Consider the following 9,272-nt stretch of genomic DNA (forward strand, 5'->3'; position numbering starts at 1 on the left):
TAGATCTCATGTTGTGTTCTCATCAAAATAAAATAAAACATGGTATAATAAAATATATGAGAAGTCTTCATGGAATTTGGAATGTTATCTCTATAAAAAATTGGACTACTCTTGACTTCACACGACAGTAGCAGTAAGGGGAATGTTAGATGAAGGCACGGTTGGTATATCCATCAGACTTCTATTTATACTTTTATTCCCAAAGTATGTCATTTTACATTCTTAAGTTCTATGGCTTTAGGAAATTCGAGGCCTGACTTCTTGTCAATTGCAACAAACACTATATTTTCAATGTTGATTAATTTATAAATATTTTCACTTAGTCTTCAACATTATATAGGCCAAGACAGGAAGTTGAATTAGGCTTGGGCTGACTCTCGTGGAGCTGTATACAAAGAGTTACAGCTATTCTACAGAGAGACCTATCAGAACATTACAGATTTTTAAAATTGAGGATTTTTGAAAGCTTTCATTAAAGCAGGCTTTGAGCACAGGCTCAGACTACTAGACAGGGCAATCAGAGATCAGATTTAGAACAACGGGTCTGAGGTCAAGTTGCAAGGGGCTGAACCTGGGTAAGGACATGAAATAGATGCTCAGCAGTGAGGCAGCAGCCAGCAAACCCACCGAGCAGTATGAACACCCAGCAAGGCTGTGCCCGTTTATCTGAGGGCTGAAATTGGGTATCCCAAACAGTGGCTTTAAAAATAAAGGTAAGTAAAATTGACAGATGGCACAAGATGCCACTTTTTTATTCATTCAATAAATATTTATAACACCTCTTAAGCGTCAGGCACTCTGGTAGGTGCTAAGGATATAGTGGTATATAAAACAGCCTTGATTCTTACCTAACTGAGTTTATAAACCAGTGGGAAGCCAGGCTTTAAAAAAATCATCACAAGTAAAATATACACTAGCAACAGTCCTCATCTTAAGTTCTCAGTATGAATGTATATTTTTATTTTAATCAGGGGAGACTTTCTGGGGATGCAGCTTTAAACTGAGACCTGAAGGGAAAGTAGAGGTGAGACAGAGACAGAGGAAGACCGTGAAGGCAGAGTTGTGAGCTAGCACGTGCAGAGCCTGCAGCAGCGGGAAGAACTTGCTGAGTCCCAGGGTTTTCTGGAAGTCCACCATGGCTAGACAACAGTAAGTAATGGAGCAGGAGAGCCACAGACATGAGACCAGGGATACTGCTGGGCCCCTTAGGAGCCATGGTAGGATTTTGGATTTTATGCCAAGTGCAATGGAAAGTCATTGGAAGATTTCAACCAGGGAGTCAATTGATTAAGTTAGCATTTGTTTCAAAAGTTCACTATGGCTTTCTAAATTGGAGCAGAAAGGGTAAGCAGAAAGAGTAGTTAGATTTTTGCATGGTCATTTGAGAGTTAAGAGTGGTGGTTTGGCAGGACCGGTGGGGATGGAGAGAAATTAGTGGAAGTTTGTTTTGTTCTGTTTTCCAACTGCCCCTTGCTATGGCAGAGATGAAGCCCACCAACCCTGTTACTAGTCCCACCTTGGGTAACTAGCCCAATTTCTGTCTCCTAGTTCCATCTAATTGGCCCATGAATATCAGAAAAGAGGACTCAAGACCACTCTAGCAGTTACTTAGATTAGTAATCCTCAGAGAAGCTTTTATAACCAAGATTCACTTGAAAACCTGTACCTCTATTTCTTTTTAAGCTAAAAGGCAGTATATGGTGAGCAAAGCAAAACCATTGCACACTGCTAATTCTTTTTGCATTTGTTTGACAGGAGACTTCTAAAATACTAGAGCCAAACACACTGGAACTGACCTAACCACAGGAAAAGCAATGTTGCTGAATTGAAAGCCTGCAAGAAATTCATCATTTATTATTAATGTCACCATGAGCACCGAAGGCTTTGATATGGATGCTGAAGATACTTGCCTGCTTTCAAGCAGGCACGACAATCTCACACCCTCTTTCCTCTTGCCTAAGAGCATTTAATTCATGGGGAAGAAAGCATTTTCTGCAGCTTGCCCTCCAGACCATCATAATAACAGAAGTTTTGAATGCAGAAACAAAATTATTTCAAAGGGGGTATAAAATTTGCTCTCAGCACAATCTGGAAAATCACAAGATTTAGTAGAAACAGGGCCTGAAAAAAGAAATGAGTTTATGAGCAGGATTGCAGTGCACACCCCATGTCACTTACATGTGAAAACCATGTTTGTTGTCTAACCCCAAAGTACTTCCCTCTTTACCTTACTTCCAAATGCCCCAAAAGACAGAAAATTTTTAGGACCTTGATGGTTGTTTCCAGTTCTTGGTGGCCATACACAGGATTATGTACAACTACATCACATCAACTAGCTCAGCTAATGCTGGGGACCTCTTGATGACTCTGGCAAATCAAGGATGCAGTGGGACATGGAGTGGCCAGAGCCATCACTCGGGACTTCGTACGAAGACTACAGACTACAGAGTGCACACCAGGAAAGCGGAGACACACCACTGTCCTTATCTTGCCAGCAATTCATGTGAACAACTTTGCTTCATAAGCTCCCATGTCCAGTCTGCTAGGTCTTCCCACTGCCACAGAGAATATTTATTCCTATCAAATGGAGTTAAAAGGGGCTCTCTTCATTCACTCCTTGCATTGGCTGTATAACATTTATTCATTCATGATTGACTTAATAAATATTTGAATGCTGGACACCAGGCTCCTTGGACAAGTTACTTAGCCTCTCTGAGCTCCAGAGGTCTTATATGTAGACTGGGGATCATAACCCCATTACCAGGTGATTGTGACAATTAACGAGGTAATTTTTTAAAGCACCAAGCACATTGTCTGGCAATCAGTAGCTGCTCCATTTTTTCCCTTTCTCTTGCCTTGCACCTGCACCTGTCACTCCTTCAGCATGTTTTTTTTCTTGTCCCTGAACTTACGCCCTCCTTAGAAAAACAGGCAGCTGCACAAGGCTTGGAGCTGCCAGGAGAGAGCCTATAGCGAATATTCAAGAGCCACCTCTGTGCTCAGGGGAGAATAAATAGGAAACCCATACAATTCTCTGTAGTCTCAGATAAACATGGTACTCGATTGGCCTGGTAACACATCTCCGTGATGGCGAGAGGCAATTATGTCCTTTTCTGTGCTGATGCTATTGTGATTTCTAATTGATGGCTTTTGGGAGGTCAGGGAAGTCTTGTTCCTTTCCTGTGGGGACAAAAATTGGACATGTTCTGTGCTCTTAAAGGGAAGAGCTTTCTTGGCTGACTTCTGGATTGCCTACAAAGGCACAGTACTCAGAGGGGCAGAGGCTCTTGTTATTTGCAAAAGTACCTCAAAATATCAAGCAAGGCAGACCACACAGCCACTGAGAGAAATAAAATATTCCTCAGAGGACATTACTAGGAAGGAAACAGCACAGTTAATTTCACAAAAACTCAATCATAATAGAGGCACAAAATTAATCATGCAATAGTGTTTCCTGAGCCTCAAAGCCAACATAAAATAACTGAGGAAAAAAAAGAGAAAATAAAACAAACATATGCCCTGCATAGAGAGTATCCATGACCGGAAGCTGATTTTCAACTATCTGCAAATTCCAGCAATGCCAAATCATGACTAGAGCTCTCTCATTTACTTAGAAAGACAAATCTTAACACATTTCACTAATGTTAATGCCAGTAGTCATATCTTGTTTGAATATACTTGACAGAAGTTTTACTGAAATAGGAAGAAAGAGCAAAAGGCTGGCAAAGTGAGAATGAGTTAGTTGTGCTAGCCCTGGGTGCAAATTTTGCAGACTTCATAACCCACATGTTTTCCAAATACAGCGCTTGGTAAGTCTAATTTTTCATTCTTCATGGCAGGGATCATTAAGAAAAACTTTACCAAACAAGGTCCTGCACTATAGAATGTAGGGCCTAAAACAGAGTGGCTAAAACTAAGGGAGTAGCTACCATTTCTTGAGCATCTACTCTCTGCTAGGCCCCACACAGTGCACTTGGTATATATTACCTCCTGAGCCACCTGTGAAAGACCTTGAGAAGCAACAAAGTGAGCAGGCAGGAGAAATTGCCAGAGTCAGAAACCTCAGGTTTAAGTCCTGCCTTTGAAAAATCACTATGTGATATCGAACAAGTCATGCACTCTTTCTGTGCCTCAGCCACCCCAGCTGTGAAATGGGGGAAGTGATCCTTCTTGTGCCTGCCTCAAATGGTTTGTGAAAGAACAGAATAAAATCCATAAAGCATACAAAACAAATGTAATGCAAATCCCAAGGGTTTTTTTTTTTTTTCTTCTTTTATTTTGCTTTTGGAATCCTTTGAACTTAAAATTCTGATCAAAAGAATAAATGAATTATCTAAACCTGTGGAAAGATGGCCTCAGCCTCCCACCACAGTATTTGCAGGGACTAGGGGATTACATTTCTCCTGCTTTTCTGATTGATCTGACCTTACAGAGCTCCTTATTATGCATACCTTACTCTAATTATGATGCTTGTGAAATGAAGGGGAGGTTAAGAAAGTGGTTTTGTTTTGTTTTGTTTTTTTGCAGGAAGCTTGGAGTCTCTCCAGGTATTTAAAGAGATTGGATTTGTGAGCTAACACTCATATATTTTTCCAACTCCAGCAACACCCACGTACTCTCACATCTTTATATTTCAAAAATGTGATAGTAGCGATATCATTTCCTTCTGCATTTTCCCTCTTCAGTGAAACCCAGGTCCGGTTGCTCCTCTCATTTCAAGTGTTCCATAGGGGCACATCTGTGTGAACTCCTATAGGTATTTGGCAACCAGAGGCATGAGATAGAGGCCTTGACTCATCTGACATCACTGCTTAGATGGTAAGGAGTATGTGACACAATGATATTATCCCACCCTTTTGTGGAATCTGAACATTTTAGATTCCAAATAAACCTTCCCAGTTACTCAGTCTGACACCCTGGATGTGTGGATGAGAAAAATTTGGTCCAAGGAGATTCAAAAGCTCATCTGACATCTGGACCTGGAAAGTGTGTCACTTGCCTCTTTTTTCTCCCCACCTAAGTCAGGAGTCTTCCAACTGGGTGACAAGGAGCAGGACAAAGGCTTGCTTCCTATGACTGCTGAGAGAAGTAGTAGGAATATTCTGAAAGCCGAGTTACAAATCCAGAAACAGGAACACCAGGGGGGCATGAGGATGAGTCTGTGTTCCCCTAACAGACTCTACAAGAAAGAGGCAATGAAATATACATGATCCCATGACAAATGTGTTTATTTTTGCTCATATAACCGAAGACATAAGACATAAGGCATGTCATGTAGAACTCAAAGAATCAGAAAGCATTAGAGAAATCAGGCACTGTGTGTCAGTAGTCAAGAAATGTGATGTTTAAATACATAACCAAAACAGAGATCTAAGTACTATTCCTTAATTCCTATTTCATAATGGTTGAAAATGAATGACTGTGATAAGAGAATCACTTAACAAAATGTAAACATTTGGCAGAAAAACTCATATTTTCAGTAACATGTAATTTATTTTGATTTCTTATTTTAATGAATGATTTTATCTCAAAGTAACCCATTTACATGGTTAGAAAATATGAAATAATAAAGAAAAGCTTAAGTTGAAAAGCAACCTCAGGTTACGTCTTCCCCACTTCCTCACACGAGGCAACTACTTTTATCTTTTTTATTTGTTTTTATTAATCATTATTATATCACCAACTAGTAGTCTTAATCAATATTTCTTGGTTTATCAATTAATCCCTTTTGAAATTGGTTGTATTTTGTGTTTTTATTGTCATCAGGTGAACAATTAGATGTTTGAGTAAAGAAAATTGAATAGGTTTCCTGTCTACAGGGCTTTTACGACTTTAGAAGGCCATGGACATTCACTGAGGAAATGAAAGTTAGCTGATAAACACTGATATATCTAGGTATACTAGTAGGTAATGGGTCATGTTATTTATTTGTTTATTCACATATTTACTTATTTAGCTCTATATTTTAATTTTTTTCCAAGTTTCTTACATAGAGTATTTTACTCCTACATTTTAGGAAAACTTATATCTTCTCTTTACTGTTGTTCATTAAGACAAGGATCTCACTATGTTTCTGGACTCGAACTCCTGGGCTCAAGTGATCCGCCTGCCTCAGCCTGCCAAGTATCTGGGACTACAGGCACGTGCTACCCCACTTGACTTAGAAAAACATATTTTAAAATTTAGAAAGACATATGGTTAGAAATGGTGAAATAAAGACACATATACCACCAAGTGAAAACACCACAATGAGAGAGAAAGTTCCGTCTTCATTAAAGTTAGAAAATATCCACAATCCATATGTTAAACTTACATCGTTTATGGAAGACACAAGGATAAAACATGATAACATGTACCTTTATGTTCTCGCGTGACAGAAAACCTTTGACGTTATGTAGCGAGGACTTGAAGTGTCCAAAGTACGATTCCTTTATTTAGGAGAGCAAGATCAAGGGTTTGAGGGAGCTATTGACCCAGCACTGAATTCTCACCCCGTAAGGTTTAGGGAAGAGGAACAAATGAGGAAATCTGTAGGCATCTACCTACTCAAGGGGCCAGATTCTGGGGTGGCCTGGGTAGGTTTACTGCCTTGCAGCTACCTCTAATGATCAGCTGAAGGAAAATAAACACATAAAATATTGAAGGGAGAGAGAGTGAGAAAGAGGAAGGAAAGAGGGAGAGAGAGACTTGCGACATACAGGACTAAACAATTTGACACAGAGATTCCTGCCTCCTCAAGGGGCTGCTAGCCTCCTCTGAGAGCACAGAGCACACATACCCTGGGGCAGAGTTGGTGAGGCCCTTAGAAACAACAAGCCTGGATGAAACTGCCTTTCTGCTGGTTCACTTCTCTGGCCTGTATCATATCTGCTCCAACAGCTAGCTCCAAAATGAGCACCACAAATATAATTTATAATCCATTAGGGTTCAGTATAGACAGCAAGTAAAAAGAAGGAAAATAATATAACAAACAGAAGGGATGTAAAGACTGCTCTTCAAGGTCATACCAGGAAGCAGGGGAACATTTAAAAAACTTTTTATGATATTCTCTAAATTATAGAAAGTATGACCTCATTGAAATCAGAATATAAGTCAAAGATAAACAAATCAAAAAAAAGAAATATAAGGTGTGGTAAGGAAATGAATACCAAGCTGGCAGATATCAGTAAATAAAATGAAGGCATAATAAAAAATCATGGAAATGAAAACAATTTATAGTCAGTAAGAAGTAGAATTGAACCTGCTGAAAACAGCCAAGGGACATTTGAGACAGGCTTTGAACAGCCAAAATGAGAAACATGAAATTGAAAAAAGAATTCGTAAGTTTAAGAAGAACAATATATGCAGAACATGAGATCCAGTATACATATAATAGGCGTTATTGAAGTAAAAGGAAACAGAACAATAAAAGAAAAAATGTCCAAAGATACAAAAAAAGAAACATTTTCTGAACTAAAAATCAATCTGAATATATGTTTTCTTTCATCAATGATGTAACGACTGACAGGGAAAGGGATACAGTGATGCCCCTGATTATACAGGGTTTTAAAGATGAAGCTGAGGAAGGAGGAATGTCTGTAACGAGTGGCTAAACAGTGCTAACCTCCTGGATTGTTTTCGGAGGAGTCACTACAACTACAGGCCAATGAACTTATCATGCCAGACAATACAGTGCCAGGGAAGGGATGTACCAGAGTTCACAAAATCCCTGGGGCCACAAGTAGCAGTGGCTGTGCACCACTGACACTTGTGTCAAATAGCAGTGGCTGGATATTCCTGAAAAATGAAGTAAAATTAAAGTAGTGGTCACCCACAAAGATGTAGTTGACATGCCAAGCAGCAATAATGAACATGGTGAAAAGTTCAACAGGAAAGCTTCATCATGCACACGTTCAGTGCCCATGCAGCCACAGACATCATGGGCATTAGGATTTGGGGCCATGCACAGAAACTGACCAAGCAGCAGAGGAATGGTTTTTTTGTAATTCACAATGGCTCCTGTGCTGGCCAAGATGACTGTGATGAGCAATGCCTGTGGCAACATGTTCAGCCTCATGCACGGAACATGTCCAGAGACAGCAGGAGGCATTCTGATCTGTTTACCACATGAGCAAGCAGCTTGGCTCTGTGCAGAGATAAACTGCCCCAAATGTGGTAGAGGCCACCAAGGATGGATTACTGGGATTGTTGAGAAGGGCAACCATGCAGCTGGAATCGTAGACCAACCCTGGATCACTGAGGTTACCCAAATAGCCACTCAAAATGTGAATCCCACACCTGGGGCCACCTCTTAATCTAGACAGAAAGAGCTATTTGGTTTTGTTTTAAAATAGATCTATTTCCTTTATCATCACTTCAATTAAAGACTATAAACAACAAAAATCTCACGGTGTCTACACATCTGGTGACCCTAGGTCAATTGTGAGTGGATACAATTAACAAAATAAAATCCATTGTCTTTTTTTCCTGTTACATTAACTGAAATTGCACCTAATCTCGAGTCAGCTTCTGAGTTGAGAATTATATTGTTACCTGATACTGTTGTGAATCTCTAGACACTTATCTCTTGCACATAGGTGCTCTCTTTTTAAAAGTGCTTTCACATAGGACAGACATTACCAATAGCAATGTCAAATAGCAGTTGATGTCTTTTCATTTCATGTATGTTTATCAGGTAAGTCTTATGGTTTTTTAAGTATCTTGAATGGTTTTCTGGAAAGACAGCATTGGTAAGTGGCACATGACGGTATCCCAGTCATAAGAGGGTTACGTGATTACTTCTAGTCTTTGAATTGAAAAGCCCTGTCTTGTCATTCAAGAGCGTCTTATACCCAGGACATTCTCCAGTACGGAATTCGGTTCAACACGGCAAGTATTTCACTGCATGAAAAACATTTTGAAAAAATGAAACTGTATTTCTTTTTTTGTAGCCTTCCTCATATTTACAGTAATACCATTAATGGTTTCCTTTATCAATAGCAAAAAAGGATACTTTTTGCAATGTAATGTAATTAGACATTTCATAATGCAACAAGGAGTTCCCTTCCCAAAGGAGGTTCATGTATAACACTCATTTACAATTCAATATATAATTATGCAAATAATTTTAAACATAATTAATAAAGACTGTTCTATGGATGGTAGTGTTTAATACATTTTATATTTTGTATAGTGATTTCAGGCTTTTCTTAAAAGCAAGAGCTATATTTAGTCTAATTCTTAGCACTATTTTGTCCTTTGCATTAGTACTTTTTTTTTTTTTTTTTTTTTTT

At 39.1% G+C, this 9,272-nt stretch overlaps 1 pseudogene; it reads left to right on the top strand.

The window, feature by feature from the left end:
* The first annotated feature begins 7,472 nt into the window (after positions 1 to 7,472).
* LOC108516959 (selenide, water dikinase 1 pseudogene) lies at positions 7,473 to 8,294 on the top strand (annotated as a pseudogene).
* The last annotated feature ends 978 nt before the right edge of the window (positions 8,295 to 9,272 follow it).

Source organism: Rhinopithecus bieti, unplaced genomic scaffold (assembly GCF_001698545.2).
Source record: "Rhinopithecus bieti isolate Rb0 unplaced genomic scaffold, ASM169854v2 scaffold_37914, whole genome shotgun sequence".
In the NCBI taxonomy this organism is placed as follows: Eukaryota; Metazoa; Chordata; class Mammalia; order Primates; family Cercopithecidae; genus Rhinopithecus; species Rhinopithecus bieti.